Source organism: Haliotis rufescens, unplaced genomic scaffold (assembly GCF_023055435.1).
Source record: "Haliotis rufescens isolate VD_foot unplaced genomic scaffold, xgHalRufe1.0.p SCAF_62, whole genome shotgun sequence".
NCBI classification, from domain to species: Eukaryota; Metazoa; Mollusca; class Gastropoda; order Lepetellida; family Haliotidae; genus Haliotis; species Haliotis rufescens.
The window spans coordinates 745,199-763,924 of NW_025964353.1; the positions used below are offsets into that span (position 1 = coordinate 745,199).

The 18,726-nt window shown below is 41.6% G+C and overlaps 1 protein-coding gene across 2 annotated transcripts in view; it reads left to right on the top strand.

Annotated features, from left to right (window-relative positions):
* Positions 1-406: 406 nt before the first annotated feature.
* LOC124114005 (TNFAIP3-interacting protein 1-like) overlaps positions 407-18,726 on the top strand; it is a 49,917-nt gene continuing 31,597 nt past the window's right edge. The window contains exons 1-3 of one of the 2 annotated variants that reach the window (XM_046474518.2): positions 407-558; positions 9,558-9,606; positions 10,734-10,803. The gene's annotated coding sequence lies outside the window, so the exon portion shown is untranslated. Of the gene's footprint in view, positions 559-874; positions 894-9,557; positions 9,607-10,733; positions 10,804-18,726 lie in introns of those variants that run through there. The other variant, XM_048386923.1, reaches the window with a different exon arrangement.

Here is an 18,726-nt window from a genome sequence, read left to right on the forward strand (position 1 = left end):
ACTGGCAATACGCACCTGGAACGTGTACTGAACGTGTATCGACATGAGCAAATGGAGGTTATAGTGTGGTTGAATGAGATAATTATCCCTTGACTTTCTCAAGTGTGTCTAGTGGTTGTTGAAGTTCGATCACCCTACCGTGTCATACCAAAAGATGTTAAAGGATGGTGATTGTTGATACCCAGCCTGGGGCTCGCATTAAGGGGCTAAACTAGGAACTGGTCAACTCGGAGTCGGTAAACATTAAGTGTATTTCACTGGGCTAGCGCTAGCACTATAAAGCTGGCATTAGTTTAGGCCATAACAAGCAGACACACACACACACACACACACACACACACACAGAGAGAGAGAGAGATGAGAGAGAGAGAGGCGTGCATGCACAACACTACACTTAATAGTCTTAAACCCTGCTATAGCTAGCGAGATGCAGTCATGCCCTTCCCAACATTCATCTACGTCGTCATGGCTAAAGGGGAATCCCCGCGTAAATCCCGACTGCGCCTGTCAATTGAATCGCAGTAACAGCCCGACGGATCACCATGCATTCAGTGCGAGGTAAATGTTGATCTTTTCACACCATATACAGTTTATATCTCCGAGTTAACGTCTATATTTGCCTACGTGGTATGGATTAATCATACGTTAATGAAATTATAAGTATCTGTTGTCTATATAACGGTACACATCCATATAATTAGCTTGACCAGTGTTGGGGTGTTGCCTGGCATTGCGTAGATATTTATAGAGCTTACGAACTGTTTTATTGGGTATAAGTATACAAACCGACATAGAATGTTCTTCGAAACTGTACTACGTGTATGAGACGTCGTCTTCAAGACGGAATACCGACTGTCGTGAATGAATGGCCAGTGATTGCGGTAACGATACCAGTATGTTAATGAAGTGTTTTAATATTTCATATACTCATAAACATAACTTTATTGAATTCAGCATATATATAGCCGATTAAAGAGATCGAACAGGGATTACACATGCATACTGTAAGAACAAAAGAATGTGTAATATCTTCTCAGCGACCAATCAAATCTGACTTCGGGAAGTACCTGGTCTCAAAGCAATCCCATGTAACTTCCTGCACGTGATACATTGTCACGTTATCTAACGAACGTCACTGCGATATTATGGATTGGATGGATCTCGTTAACACATGCAGATAACAATAGTTGAATAGTTTAATTTCACTTTCGTTTTATAGTTCTTTGTGTGTTTGTTAAAATGAATCCTACGTTCGCTTTAAAACGAAAGTAGAAAAAAAACATCGGCCATTCACAACGGCTTTTATGCGTCTTCGGGGTTGTGGTTCATGGTTGAAGCGTTCGCTCGTCAAGCCGAAGGCAAGGGTTCGATTCCCCACATGGGTACATTTCTGTTAACGATAACCAGATCCTTTGTTTCCTCGACTCTTAGACCGCCTCCGTGGTCTAGTGGTAGAGCGTCTGCCCGGTTCGATCCCCGGCCGCATCATACCAAAAGACGTTAAAATATGGTACTTGTTGTTGCCCTGTCTGGCGCTCGGCATTAAGGGGCTAAAACAAGGACTGGTCCACTTGGAGTCAGTATACTGTGTCTGAGTGGGGTATTCATGTTAAACTGCGGCATGTTATCTCAGTGTGCTAGCACTATAAATCGGCATCAGTCCCGACTAGAACAAGCAGCCACACACTTACGCGTGCATGCATGTCGCTATATAAGTGCAATAATCTTGGACGTGACGTTAAACCCCATTTCACCTCACCTCACTTCCACTCTTGAAAAATAAAAAATGACGGCGTAAGCAAGGTTACGCCCTCAGTATATCTGGGAAGCTGCTTACTTCGGTCAGCCCTCACCTAATTATACATTTTATTTGTGTTGCAAATTTCATAATACTCTTTCTTCTATGAATGATTAATTTGTTAAAGTGCTCGCGCGTCGCGCCGGAGGCCGGTTCGATCCCCCACAAATGATTATGTGTGAAACCCATTTCTGGTGTCCCCCACAGTGATATTGTTGGAATATTGCTGAAAAGCGGCGTAAATCCATTCTCACTCGTTCTTCTACATATAGTACTGATTCTAGGATATAGAACGGTGTTGTATACATTGACATTGTATAGCCAATGTGTAACTTATACAAAGGCACTCCGAAATAGAACCTACTGTATTTACATATTACGGGAGTGTCAGCATCACTAGCTATTTACCAACACAGTGCTTAAAGAGAAGCGACCCTAGTGCAGAGTAATACCTTAAAATAGCCTCGATATGAATAATCACAGCCATTCAAAGGTCGCAATACCCACCCTATCAAATAACAACAGTGTCATGTACTGGTCATGTCAAGTTCTAAGACCTTATTAAACAAACTGAGACAGGTAAGCAACTTTTTCATGTCCAAGATCCACGGAGAGTGTATTTATTAAGTATCTTATGAGATAAGTAACCGTTGTTTGATCACCTGAACCATGAACTTTGGTCAGAGAGCTTAGATTATACATCACATGTAAGTCGTCCGTTACTCCTTTCCCGACAAGCCCCTGCATGTAACCGTCAGACTATTATCACCACGACTACCACCACTACCAGAACAACAACTACTACTACTACTACTACTACTACTACTGCTGCATATTCAAAAACACATGATGTTATGGCCCGTTCCTTTTATTAACGTCTTCGGCATGCCTGTGGTTTTGACTCAGAGGTCCATCCACAGAACATGCACATTGAACAGAATGTTTCGCAGCTATTCTTGTCTAATGAGACACCACACGTAACATGTGTTTCAGTGTGGGGCAGGACCAACATCCTAGAATCTCTCAGATATTGAATAATATTCGTGACAGTGAAACACTGCATTGGTCATTAAATATGTTCATTACTTTGTGGGGGCACGGGTGGCCCAGTCGCCTAAGGCGCCACGATTCACTGTGCAGAATTGCATCCCTTGGGCACGCCAGAAACCTATGATTGTGGGTTCGAATCCCGGTTCGCCCCGATTATGTTTCTGGGTTCGTCAGCACCATACCCGTGCTTGTGGGTTTCACCGAAGTGGTAAACGTCTGGGACCTGCATCACTTGGGGCTTTCGTCCCACATTGAGCTGTGATATAACTGGAATATTGTTAAAAGTGGAGTTAAACCGAACTCACTCACTCATTTCTTTGTAACCATTTTTGTCGCTAATACATTGGTATTTATTGTCACTTATGTGCCAATAAGTGAGTAAGGAAGGTTTTAAGCCACTCCAAAAAATGTACCTGAAACAGATTGAAACAAATCGGTTTAGTCATGAAGCCGTAAAGTTAAATCAATAGCCAAACAATGGTGCCGCTATCTTATCTCTTGACAAACTTTCCATGTTATCAAGTTTTTGAATTTCATTTAGAAGTAACACACATAAGAGAGAAAATGTATGGGTGTCAATTTCATTGTTATGATGAAGACAACGTCTCGGAGTATGCTCACTCATCAGGAGCAGTGGTAAATGGAAGTCAGTCCATCCATGGAAGCCATTTGTCCATTGCTAATTACCAATCAGCGATAATTAACCCGCTGCCTCCTTGTCCATTGGTCTCATTTAACCCCTAGGTTCGATTTCTCCAATCACCTATCGGCGCTAGTTAACTGTCTGCTTCGCTTGTTAATGTTTCTACCTGTGCTATCTTTTACCTTTGATGTTCTTACAGGTACATATGTACATATATATGTTCTCAGATCTCTGCCTCCTAGCTTTCGTTCACCTGGTGAAGGAGTAAGCCTATACTCCGAAACGTTGTGTTCCTCATAATAAAGAAGCTGACATCCATAAATTCTTTCTCTTCCCAGAGAATTCTTTTGTTCAGCATGTAGGAGCGTCATGGTGACGTCTACTTGTGTATGTGTAACGTGATACTATGATATGACGCTTATGATTCTATTTTGTAATTACCTTTCGTATTTTGAATTGTTTCTGTTTGACAGAACAATCATTGTGCTGGGATTGTCTTAATTCATATACTGTAACAGGAGAGGTGTAGAGTTATTTGTCACTATGATTCAGTAAATCAACCGAGATTGGTATATGTAATAACAGAGATTTTACTGTTAAGAAGACCGAATGGCTGACCCCGCGTCGTGAACTTTGTTCCACTGAAGGGGATTCCTTTGTTTTGTTTTTTCGACATATTTTACATTGCCTTTATCTATAGGCTGTATTCAGTCTCCCTTTCAAAATGCCTAGAATGTTAATCCTATTGAGTAGTAATACAAAATGTTCAAACGAGATTTCGGAGAAACCACATAGAACCCCACACGGATGAATCTGGGTACAATATCAAAACGTCATTCTCTGGTATTTCGGTCATATCGCATTGTCAGTCATAATCGGAAGAGTCATGTATTTTTCCATTCTTTTTATATTATTTATCTCCGCTGTTCCGGACAAACAGTCATGTATTTTTCCATTTTTCATAAACATCTTTATGTTAGATGATATTTCATACACATCCTGCTTGCCCAGACTTCACGAAGTGGAGTATAGCTTCCCGCACACGTGTACCCTGGGGACGTACGACTTTTCAGGTCTTTATCTAGACCTGCTCAAGTTTGAAGCAAATGTCAATAAAAAATCCCAGATTGAAATTATTACAAATTTCCCAATTCATGTTTATGTACATGTAGTTAATGTTAGGTTGTGTAGATGTAACTGTACCACTGATAACAGGACCGATACAGAGGAGGAGGCTTCAAGCCATATTTTTGTATATGTGCAGTGTCAAAATACCTCAGAATACAGGAAAATGAGATCTTTTAAAAATCCCAAATTTGAACAAAATGACAATAATATTTCCCTTTTTGTCAGCCAAAGGCACTTGGTTTAAAATCATCGATGTATCCCTTTAGTATTATACCCTACAGTACAAAAGAAAGCGACATTAAAGGGGGTCCTACGTGGAGGTTAAGGGGGTCAAACGGGACAGTTAAAGGTGTCCTGCAGGAAAGTTAAAGGGATCCTAAGGGAAAGTTAAAGGCTTACTACAGGAAAATAAAAGGGTGTCCTACAGGAAAATGAAAGGGTGTCCCACAGGAAAATGAAAGGGTGTCCCACAGGAAAGTTTAAGGGGCACTACTGGAAAGTTAAACGCTTACTACAGGAAACTTAAAATGTGTCCTGCAGGAAACTGAAAGGGGACCTACTGGAAACTCAAAGGCCTCCTACAGAAAAGTTAAAGGGGCACTACTGGAAAGTTAAACGCTTACTACAGGGAACTTAAAATGTGTCCTGCAGGAAACTGAAAGGGGCCCTACTGGAAACTCAAAGGCGTCCTACTGGAAGATTTAATGGGGCTCTACTGGAAAGTTAAAAGGGGTTGTCCTGGAGAGTTGAAGAGAAAGGGCGTCCTACAGGAAAGTTAAATAGGACCAAACTGGAGAGTTAAAGGCGTCCTACAGGAAAGTTAAATAGGACCAAACTGGAGAGTTAAAGGCGTCCTACAGGGAAGTTAAATAGGACCAAACTGGAGAGTTAAAGGCGTCCTACAGGGAAGTTAAATAGGACCAAACTGGAGAATTAAAGGCGACCTACAGGAAAGAGAAAGGGCGTCCTACGAGAAAGTTAAATGGGATTCGACAGGACATTTACAGAGACACAAGTCTGCCCAGGATGACGATTATTGCATCAAACTGTAAGCGGCGGCGTACAGTCCTTTCGGACACTGGTCCCCGTTGTCCTTGGATATTCATTGCAGTCCGTGATGCCCCGACTGAGATGAGATAATGGTCCGGAAAGGTGTAATCGTGCCGCCATCTTCCTGACCACCTGATTGTTGTCACGTGGACGTTGTTAAGTCGCCTGGCAACAGCAGGAGCTGCATAAAAGAACGTCTTTCGGACTATATCGTTAGGTGTATCCCAAACATTGCGCTTGCCTGCTTTCTTTTCCTTTTCATTATTATTTCATTCATATGTACCGTGTAAGGAAACGATGTACCTTTCTAAACGAGACATGGTTTCTGATACGTTTCCTCGTGTAGAATCTTTACAAGCACATAGACGATTTCATATTCTTCTTCCGTACGCAGACTTCTTTTTGTGAAAGCATTGTATTTTAAGTAAATGCATGCGTATTACGCTCTGGTAAATTTCGAAAGATAACTGTTTGGGAGTTGTGATTTCTCAAAGTAAACCAACAGCATCATCTCTCAAGTTTCGGCATCTTTCAATGTGCCAACCGTACTTTGGACTTCACTCCACAGTCTAGTGCCCGACCCTCTGTGTTGAAGGATGGGACTAGATCCCTATGTGAGGGTGAGGAGATCGACCCTCTGTGTTAAAGGATGGGACTAGATCCCTATGTGAGGGTGAGAAGATCGACCCTCTGTATTAAAGGATGGGACTAGATCCCTATGTGAGGGTGAGGAGATCGACCCTCTGTATTAAAGGATGGGACTAGATCCCTATGTGAGGGTGAGAAGATCGACCCTCTGTATTAAAGGATGGGACTAGATCCCTATGTGAGGGTGAGGAGATCGACCCTCTGTATTAAAGGATGGGACTAGATCCCTATGTGAGGGTGAGAAGATCGACCCTCTGTATTAAAGGATGGGGCTAGATCCCTATGTGAGGGTGAGGAGATCGACCCTCTGTATTAAAGGATGGGGCTAGATCCCTACGTGAGGGTGAGAAGATCGACCCTCTGTATTAAAGGATGGGACTAGATCCCTATGTGAGGGTGAGAAGATCGACCCTCTGTATTAAAGGATGGGGCTAGATCCCTATGTGAGGGTGAGAAGATCGACCCTCTGTATTAAAGGATGGGGCTAGATCCCTATGTGAGGGTGAGGAGATCGACCCTCTGTATTAAAGGATGGGACTAGATCCCTATGTGAGGGTGAGAAGATCGACCCTCTGTATTAAAGGATGGGACTAGATCCCTATGTGAGGGTGAGGAGATCGACCCTCTGTATTAAAGGATGGGACTAGATCCCTATGTGAGGGTGAGAAGATCGACCCTCTGTATTAAAGGATGGGACTAGATCCCTATGTGAGGGTGAGAAGATCGACCCTCTGTATTAAAGGATGGGACTAGATCCCTATGTGAGGGTGAGGAGATCGACCCTCTGTATTAAAGGATGGGGCTAGATTCCTATGTGAGGGTGAGAAGATCGACCCTCTGTATTAAAGGATGGGGCTAGATCCCTATGTGAGGATGAGGAGATCGACCTTCTGTATTAAAGGATGGGGCTAGATCCTTATGTGAGGGTGAGGAGATCGACCCTCTGTATTAAAGGATGGGGCTAGATCCCTATGTGAGGGTGAGAAGATCGACCCTCTGTATTAAAGGATGGGGCTAGATCCCTATGTGAGGGTGAGAAGATCGACCTTCTGTATTAAAGGATGGGGCTAGATCCTTATGTGAGGGTGAGGAGATCGACCCTCTGTATTAAAGGATGGGGCTAGATCCCTATGTGAGGGTGAGAAGATCGACCCTCTGTATTAAAGGATGGGGCTAGATCCCTATGTGAGGGTGAGAAGATCGACCTTCTGTATTAAAGGATGGGGCTAGATCCCTATGTGAGGGTGAGAAGATCGACCCTCTGTGTTAAAGGATGGGACTAGATCCCTATGTGAGGGTGAGAAGATCGACCCTCTGTATTAAAGGATGGGGCTAGATCCCTATGTGAGGGTGAGGAGATCGACCCTCTGTATTAAAGGATGGGGCTAGATCCCTATGTGAGGGTGAGGATATCGACCCTCTGTAAAGGTGAGAACATCAACCCTCTGTTTTAAAGGATGGGACTAGATCCTATGATCCCTGTATAAGGACGACGACATGATCCCTGTGTAAGGATGAAGACATGATCCCTGTCTAAGGATGACGACATGATCCCTGTCTAAGGACGACGACATGATCCCTGTGTAAGGATGAAGACATGATCCGTGTGTAAGGATGAAGACACGATCCGTCTGTAAGGGGGAGAATATCTTAAATCGAGTCACTCTCAAACACAAGCTTATCTTCGTTGTCAACAAACGACTTTGTAGTTTGTCTTGTGAACCCGGAGTCACACGTCTTCCTGGTCCACAGTACTTCCCGGTCCAACCACTGCACTGACGGCCCCACACACAACATGTGCTACCCACGGGGCATGTAAATGGAATAAAAGATCTTTCATTTAAACGAATGAAGTCTGAAACGTCCTTCTTTTGTTATACCTTGCTGTTATTTATTTAAAGGTAACTTTCTGTCTATAAAATATACTTGTAGTTTTTCATAATACAGAACAGGTGCATATATTGACTTCAAATTCTGTTCCCGTGATGTTAAGTAGATCCCTTTTCTCACATTGTGAAAAGTGTGTTTAGAGTGTTATCACATACAAGACATGTTAGATCTAAACGTGTTTAGAGTGTTATCACATACAAGACATGTTAGATCTAAACGTGTTTAGAGTGTGTATAATGTAAATTCTTAAACGGTATACACATTTGGTGTTTTATATCTAATCACTTTTTTAAGGTCTGAACACATGAAATGTCATCTTCTCACAGCTTAAACACAACCGCATAATCTAAACATATTTACGACAAGTACATATAAATGCTGATTATCCTAATAATCTAAACACGTTTAGAATGTAAGACTGCTGAAGACCTATTCTACCCCGGATCTTCACGAGTCAGCAGTAGTAGTTGTGGTGGAGGTGCTGGTAGTAGTTGTGGTGGAGGTGCTGGTGGTAGTAGTGGTACAACGGTTTGGAAAAGTTTAAACTTCATTGCTGCTCGGTTCGGTACATCTTCCCGAGGCAAGAGAGTTTACTGACTTTAAAAGTCCAGTTTCCATCCTTGCCGAACTAGGCTGGAATTCCTGGGCTCGATCGTAGCGCCACCAGTGGCTACTATGAGTAATGTCCGTTCTATGCCTCTCCTATTGACCAATCATATTCAACCTCTTGTATCACTTGCATTTGCTTCAAACAAAACGGTGGCGCCCAATCAAGACGATCTGATCGATAATCAAGATCTATATTGTGATCAAACGAGTCTTACATCGCGAAGTGCATCAAATCACGTGAGCACCTTGATTAAAAACATGAAAAGATATAGAAAATATCTGTTGACAACGAGTTAGCGGTGCACATGCTTTGCAAATCCTGCAGTCGACCGAAATGAGCATGACGCTTTACGAACCGGATTTCGATTTCGGTGCGCGATTTTGATTGGACTATGCATAGACTCGTTAGTCCAGCCAAAATGTAACTCCATAGTACCAGCCTAGTTTGGCAAGGGTGGAAACTGGACTTTTATAGTCAGTTAACTCACTTGCCTCGGGAAGATAGGTTCGGTATGGCTTCGAGGTATCCATACGAGACAGACGAATTCAATATCATTTAAATGCACCGAGGAGTAGATGCAGTTTGTTGTAGTCGGCCTCACAAGCAGGCTCTCAAGTGTCTCAGTAACTGTTAGGGGCAGACCATGTGATAGTTATTCTCCATGCCTCAGGGTTTACAAATTTGTTCTTGAAGCGGTCACCGAAAACACACATATGATATGGTCTTACTCTCTTTTCCAGACTTCCTCCAACAAATGTTGACCACGTGCACCCTGTAAACAGGCAGAAGGTAGATATCACCAAGGGCTTTGTTTTGATTTCTATGTTACCAAATATGAATGTTTATATTCATCATGTGTGACAACCACCCCCGTCTGGTTGTATTGGGCAGGTGAGATATGAGGTGAGGTGAGGTGAAATTGGGTTTAACGTCGCGTCCAAGATTATTTTATTTAGCGTGTGTGTCTGCTTGTACTGGTCTGTACTAATGCCGATTATAGTGCAAGCCCACTGAGATACGATGTCGCAGTTTAACATGAATACCCCCCTCAGACGCAGTATACTGACTCCGAGCCCCCTTATACCGAGCGTCAGACAGGGTCACAACAAGTACGTTGTTTTAACGTCTTTTGGTATGACGCGGCAGGGATTCGAACCCCGGACCTTTCGCTCCCCGTGCGAACGCTCTACCACTAGACCACGGAGGCGGTCCTGTGTGTAGCAGGACATATAGGACTGACTATTTCGGTGTTAATGTGGTTTTTGATCTGAAACATCCGAAACAAGAGCACATCTGTGTAATGTTAATAATGCAGGGATATTCTTCTTAAATATATAAAATATATATCTTTAACCTATCCCGTGAGTTGTAATAATTACTCCTGCCGTAAACAAATGTGAAACTTTGGTGAATGTATCTTTTTACTGATAAGTAGAAGTTGATAAATACATACCAAGGTAGTCCAGTGGTTATAACGTTCGCCTATCACGAATAGGATCTGTGTTCGACTTTCAAATGGATACAACGTGAGATGAAATTGGATGGCGTCCACCGCCGTCATATTGCTGGATTTATGCTTAAATCGGCGTCAGGGGTGGCGCAGTCGTCTCATGCGCCGCATTTCGCTGTGTAGAGTTGTGTCCATTGAATTGGGCACGCCAGAAACCTATGATTGTGGGTTCAAATCCCGTTCGCCCAGATTATGTTTCTAGGTTTGTCAGCACCATACCCGTGCTCTTGGGTTTTACCAAAGCGGTAAACGTCTGAGACCTGCTTCACTTGGGGCTTCCCTCCCATTTAGCTGACGCGCCTGATGTTGGAATAACTGGATTATTGTTCAAAGCGGCGTTGAACCCAACTCACTCACTGATGCGAGGCAGGAGGTTAAATACAGTGTATTGTATACTATGTTCCAGGACATGCTTGATCGGACTTGTGAAGCAACACTGTCTGCAACTCTGGAGAAACTCAAGTGACACCAGGGTGGTAAGTAACTTACTGATATACAGTAAACTACGGTTATAACGAACTCAAAGGGACCACTAATTGTAGTTCGTAATAACCGTTGTTCGGTTTAAGCATATATACAGAATATATATAACAAATGTCCGGCACTAAAACATAAGTTCGTTATATCGGTAAGTTCGTTATAAACGTATTCGTTATAAACGTAGTTTACTGTTATTTGTTCAGTGAATTCCGTTAAACTAAAATCTAGAGACTACATTACATTTAAATTCATAACATATCAAAACATCAAATAACGAGACACCTGATCATTACTGTCACGACACATTCGTATATCCGTGAAATAAACCCAGTGTAGATGGAGAAACTAACTAGGTTGTACTTTTGTTTTTGTGGGTTGCCCGACGTGTTAGGCGCCGTAAATCCGCTGAGGAGAGTTGCCTCCCTTCTGTATGCCCGAATTTCAGTGATCGTGGGTTCGAGCCCCAGATTCGTCCTTATAAGTCTTGGTTTGTACCAAACCCGTACTCATCTCTGACCAGCATCACTTTGGGCTTCCCTCCAGGCCAAGCTGACACACCGTGATATCACTGAAATGTGTTCAAATAGGCGTTAAAAACACCGTCCACGTATGTCCTGCAATGTAGTACATGTACGTGTAGAGGCCTTACCCAAACATGGCCATATAACTCAGTAATAAGATCATGACGCGATAATTTGATTCTAGGGCAACAATGAGTGAGTGAGTGAGTTGGGTTTAACGCCGCTTTTAACAGTATTCAAGTTATATCAGCCCGAAGTGATGCAGGTCCCAGACGTTTACCACTTCGGTGAAACCCACGAGCACGGGTATGGTGCTGACAAACCTAGAAACATAATCTGGGCGAACTGGACAACTATGAGTCACCAAACCATGCAAATCATTGACATGAGATACTGTTTATATAATGTACTTTGATATACTTTACAGGATATACATGACGAAAATATATATATATATACGGTCATTCTATAAAATATGTATTACATACTCTACTTAAAATATCTCCAAGATACTATTTATATTGTAATGACTCGTTTTATCTAACAGGATAAATAGAGACATGAATATATCAACAGGATACACATAGATCTATATCATGCTCAGTGAGTGAGTGAGTTAATGCTTTACGTCACATCGGCAATATTTCAGCCATATCGTGACGAGCATCATGCTCAGTAAAGAAACAACCTTGCATGATATACGAGAATACCTTATGGGCGCATTTCCGCCTCCTACAGGATCTTTTCGTGAACGTTAATATAACAGTGACAATTACAGATCTCCCGCGTCATGCATGGTACAATGTATACTATTAATAACTACACGTGTACAGGATCTGCTTATTGGCTCACGTTCTGTAGTATTGTTCGCTCGTCACGCAGAAAGCCCGGGTTCGATTCTCACATGGGTACAATGTGTGAAGCCCATCTCTGGCGTCTCCCGACGTGATATTGCTAGAATATTGGTTAAAGCGGCGTAAAAACCAACTCACTCACGTTTGTCCTCACTATTCAGAAAAAAAAACATATGTGAGTGCTGACAACATCATGTTTATGAGTACAGTTTTTAGCGGTAGTCCCGTTCAACACAGCGGTCGTCGTCTTTAAGCGTTGAGCTTGCCGTGTAGGACAGGGCCTAGATTCAGGGTACATTGAATATCCTTCCACATTTCACGATTTGGGGAACCTTACGGGAATGTCATGGTCTACCTCCGTCTACTCGGAGTAAAAAATGAAGTTGTCTCCATTCATGAAAAAAGGCCTTGATTTTCGTATAAAAATTAAGTAAAGATCAAAGTTTAATCACCCTGGTGTTGAATGCAAGGTCTGACGATACATACAGGTTAAATAACTAAATGGCAAAATACGGAAGAAAGACGCTTAACCGATCATTAGTTCAAAATGATCAACTCAAAAGTGAGACTGACATAAGATTAAATGTCAACCATGTTCATGTCATAAAGTATTTCCTGCATGCACGGGAAGTGAATAGATTTTGTTCCCTGTGAATCCACTTGTGGCCGTAACACATGAAACACAATGCCACTTGAGTAGCAGTGGCGTCGGAGCACATAGAGTGACCGGGGGTGGGTGGAGTAATTGTGACTTGGAGATTCCAAATTAAACACAAACGGTATCATTTCAGATTTATTTCTCTTCAGGAAATTATAAAGGTATCCAGTTGCGACTGGTGAGTTTCCAAAAGCACCTGTAATTTTTCATACTTCAGACGGGATATGAGGTTTGTTGAAGTAATGTCAAATATATGGTGGAAATAAAATTTGTTTCAGTATTGTGTTAAACAAATTAGAGTCTAATCCAGATCATATGATTACTAAATGAAAGCTGGTGCTTAGTTGTGTTCAGTCCGGTGACTCAGATTGTCACTGGACCAACTGTTCATGCATCACATTGTCTACTCGACTGAAAATAAGGACATTCAAAGAGAAAGTGAAACTCCTCATCAATAGAACGTGTGTTACACAGTTTATACACAACACATTTGGGATCATCATATGCTTTAAACCGTTTACACTGCCCTTTCAACTTATGTGATGCGCAACATAACTTTTATACTCTTAATAAATCCTTAGAAGGAAATAATTCTATTGTATACTTTTCAACACCCATTATAGTTTTGAAACCACAATACAAAATTTAAAATAAGATATATATCTTATTATGCCAATTCTGCTAATCTACATCTATACATCTCTGTGAAAACATGCTCAAAAAAGCTCTAACACTACCACAGTCCTGAGTGATCCAGAAAAATGAGAAACAGCTCTAACACTACCACAATCCTGAGTGATCCAGAGTAATCCTGAGTGATCCAGACAAATGAGAAACCAGTTACAAATAATTACTTACGAAAGTGAGAGACCCATTATCATAAACAAATCCGCAACATATTATAGCAAGCCCTTAGATACCTGGAACGTTCCACGTGAAGAAGTCTGTACCAATAACCTATACATTGCCTATAATAAACGCACATATAACGTGTGTCTACTTCACCTAATTGAGCACTGTAGAGAAACCCAGACACCTGTTAAAATAATTACCCTGTATCTTTTCTATTGAATCCCTAAACGTAAATCCCCAAATTTCTGAACCATACAATACGATTGGTGCAAGTTTAGTAACGCATATATTTTGGATGAAACCATATGACAGAGACGAATAAGTCCTCAATAATCTATGAGTTCCACATGCTTCAGACCACACTAACCTTGAAGAAAAAATAATACCTAGATATTAATAACAAGTCGGTTTTCATTTCAGCTCCAGAATACAACAACTTTTCTACACGACGCAAATAACCGCCATTTCTAAACACGGTTATATTAGACTTATCCAAATTTACCTCTTATCCCCATTTCAAACAATAGACTTCTAAGAAATTTAATCTTTGCAAACCAATCACAGAATCGTCCATCAAAGCAATGTCATCAACAAATAAAAGTGACAGAACACTAACTCATTTATAAAGAGAATAAATAAAACTGGTCTCAGCATGCAACCTTGGCGTACACCTTAATAATTTTGTAAAACATATTCAAACCAAACATTGAGCGTTATAAACGAAACATGTCCTCTCAATCTTCTCACATGTAACAGAGATTTGATTTTTCTCCAAAATACTTTACAATCCTTGTCAGCAATAGCAGATTTAATGTGAAAAAGCAACGTTATAAAATTGTTGGGTATAGAAAGATTATGACGTCACATCCTTTGCATTCTTATTGGTCATGAGTATTGTAAATGAGACACTCACTATCCTTAAACACTAAAGGATGAAGAACCTAAAAATGCTGTGTCACTTTGTGGCATTTTGCTGTTGAACTTAAAACAAGCGTATGGTGGGGATTGAAGGGTGTTTCAGCGATGAGGAGGGAGGGGGTTCGAGAGTGATATGTTCGTTATTCTTTAAAACATATTCACCGTTGTACACTTCAAGGGGTGGCAGAACAGCCTTTGAAAACAATCCCTGCTTTCAGCTAACAATTTGTGGAATTAACATCCTCGACGAGTACCTTGCTTTTGACCGTGATCGTTGAGTGGGCTCGGCATTGGATTTAACGTTTGCACTTATATTGTAACGCGCACTAGGGTGGGTGGGTGGTTGTGCGTGTTCGTGTTCGTGTGCGTGTGTCTGATTGTACTCATGCCGGGTTTATTGTGCTAGTCCACATATCCCACTCAGACACAATACACTGATTCCGAGCCGACCCGTCCTTGTCTCAGCCGAACCCGACCTTCCGCTCACCAGGCAGACGCTCCATTCACCAGACCACGGGGACGGTCTCCTTTGACAGTGGATAACGGTAATATTGTTGTGAAGTTGCTGAAGAATATTTGCAAAATTTCATTTCAGTCCCGAGGAATATTTCTTGATTTTAAAAATGATCTATTTCAATATTATATCATAAGCTGAAATAAAAGGATATGTATGTAAGGGTTGTAGCACAGGTTCATACATAACAAAGAAGTATATTGTAACATATCAATAGTTTTAAGTGAGTTCATAGACAATTGTTAAAGTGTCCAATGTGCTGAACGTGTTCAATGGGTTACAAGATCGCCAATATCGTTGATCGACTTTATGATACCACGAGACAGTCTTAACCATTGCGTTGTATTAAATCATTAACGTGAGGCAATGACACACTGTAAACAGACCAGTAACCCATGCGAATGCTATGTTAAACCTATATATCATCATCATCATCATCATCATCATCATGGCAAATATGCAGACCTCGCTTTCGAAATGTCACGCTTGCATCCCAAGTACCAAGTTGTTCATCTCCCCATTGTTCTCGCTGCCTTAGGTTTGGTACCTCCCAATCTGTTGACTGACATTGGGAGAGTGCCCGGGTTTACTACCAGGAATACAGTCCTTCTGACAATCTGGGTAATGCAGAAGACTGCAGTGTTGGGGAGTCTTCACATTCTCCGAAATGTTCTGGGTGGGTTTGACTTGGCAGCGCTTCCTGGGAGAAGTCCCATTCGCTGTCTGGGCTGCGTGTAGAGGGCAAGGGCCCTGAGCTGATGATGAGCCGAACCAGCCTGACTGTACCAGGATCACTGGAGTGGGAAGTGACTGGTCCTGAGCAGCAAACAGAAAGCCTTCTGTTTCACTTTTCAGGCCAGACGATTTCATCCAAGCGAAGCACTCTGCAGGATTGCTGATCTTCTCAACACACTGCACATAAACTCGATGCAGTGGTCGTTCAGGAAGCCTCTCCTTGAAAAGCTGAGTCTGGGCCGATTTGATATGGCACTTCGCTTGGTTGACACTCATTTCTGTACCGTCCAGCAGTACAGAACCATCAACAAAATCAACACCGACATTGATATTATGTCCCACATCCTTGGCTCGTTTTAGGAAACTGTGGATTGCCTTATTTTCATCATGAATCTTGACATGCTTCACAAGAGGATCACCAGACAAATAAATGTGTGCAAACGTGCACAAAACAATTCTATCATGAAGAGCCTCCACATTAATCAAACCACGCCCTCCCATCATAATTGCAAATATAAGCGATTGAGGGAAGAGCGAGGATGGGGGGTGGGGTGGGGTGGGGGTGGGGTGGGGGGTGGGGGGGGGGGGGGGAGATCTATTGTCTGACATGATTCTTCGTGTGATGGTGTCAATACCCTGAATTTCTTGTTTCGTTCAAACAACAACACCAAAAGAACGGGCACAGCATAAGTATTTGTGGCTCTGAACTCCAGATTTTCATTAGTCTACATTTGTACTCGAAGTTTGCCCTTGATATGGGTATTCTGGCATGATTCTTCGTGTGATGGTGTCAATACCCTGAATTTCTTGTTTCGTTCAAACAACAACACCAAAAGAACGGGCACAGCATAAGTATTTGTGGCTCTGAACTCCAGATTTTCATTAGTCTACATTTGTACTCGAAGTTTGCCCTTGATATGGGTATTCTGGAGTTTGTCCCTAATCTGCATCCCTAAGTACGTATAGGCCTGACCTTCCACAAGATGGTAAATAACTCCTCCTCCACGTAAACTGACTGATCCTCCCTCTTCTACCTTGCCACTTTTCAAATGAAGAATGTTTCATTTGTCGAGTCCAAAGGACATGCCGATATCATTAGAAAAGGAGTCGACAAGCAGAATCTGTTTTTTTTAGTGTAGATCCTCTATTGGCAATAAGTTCAAGGTCATCCAATGTAAAGGAGGTGAATAAGGGATGCTGGGGGTCTGTGCTTAGGGGGTCCCGGGTGATAACCTTCCTCTTTGCTGAGCAAAAAGCTTAAAATGATTTAGTGACAAACAGAAAAGCAAAGGGCTAAAAGAATCGCCCTGAACTATTCCTCTTCTAATAGAAATGGGTTCCGAAGTCACCACCTGCCCCTGCGAATACATCTCAAGTTGAGTTGACCAGCAATTCATTAAAGACTTGAGTAAAACAAGTAGTCGCTCGGGGAAGCCAATACATTCCAGTGACCTCAAAATCCATTTTCTGTAGTCTATCCAACACATGAGAGGTTACGGTGGTAAGTTTTAGCCTCTTCAAGGATCATTTTCTGAACTCGTAGTTGATCCCTACAACCCCAACATCCCTTTCTGGCTCCTTTCTGCTCCATGTAAATAATGTCATTGGATGCACAGTATGATGACACAATATCTGTAAGACATCCTGTAAATATAAGGATCCAATATAAAGTATTGTGTATTCAGACAAGTAATAGGGCGGAAATCTTTGGGATCAGTCAAATCACCTTTCTTTGGGAGAAGTATTGTTCGCCCCTTGCAGAACCAAGGCGGAACATTCCCTGCATCCACAAGAGAATTAAAACAGTGAAGTAATGGTGTTTGGACACAAGGAAACAGTTTCCAGAACCGGTTTCGAATACTATCTGGTCCTGGCGCCGTATTAGATTTGGACTTTTTAATTACATTTTTCCGGCAATCAGGTGTAATGAAACACAACAATGGTGATTTTATTTTTTCGTGTACACAATCATTATATTCCTCTACCCATGGTTCCTCGAGGTTACAGATGCCGGGTACAGACCACAACTGTTTCCTAAACATTTCACTGGAATCCATGGTGCGTCTTTTCTCATCACTGCCATAGGATGCATTTAGTTGCCTGTAAAATTGTTTTTCATTAGATTTAAACAATTTGTTTTGTCTGATGAAATTATTTTTCTTGTCCCACTTTCTTCTTCTTCTTCTTCTTCTTCTTCTTTTATTATTATTATTATTATCATTATTATTATTATTATTATTATTATTATTATCATTATCATTATTAACACATGTTGAGGAACACAGACTAACCGGAAGAAACAGATATTATCTACAACATTGTGACGCCGCACTCGCTGGCCCAATGAGATCCACTAGGCCCCGATATCCGGATGTGCCAAGTTCTACCTTATTATACCTTGTTATGAAACCGGATGTCTGATCTAAACATAAAAAATTCTGTGCAGCAGAGTGTGCATGGACGTGTCACCTTCCTTTGGAGAATACATACATTTTATTCATTCATGCGATCTGATTTTCACCAGAAAAAACATTTTGTACCTAAAGAACGCGGAACACTTGTTTATGTCACTACACTACATAGCCCTACACTGTGTATTAGGGTTATTAGGTTTATTAGGTTTATCTGGATAATGGTAGGATGTAGTAAGGTACGATTGATTCCCCTTATAAAAAAAATAACTGCCTTTTTAATGTGGGTATATATCAATTGGTTGGCGGGTTATCTTTGTTTACTTTAATTCTTTTTTTTAGGTGGGAATTAAGTAATTCCGGTGGGGGTGGGGGATGGGGGGTGGGGTGTTATTTTTTATGTTTTTATGGATTGGGAAATTATTGAACTATTATTCTCTCTCTCTCTCTCTCTCT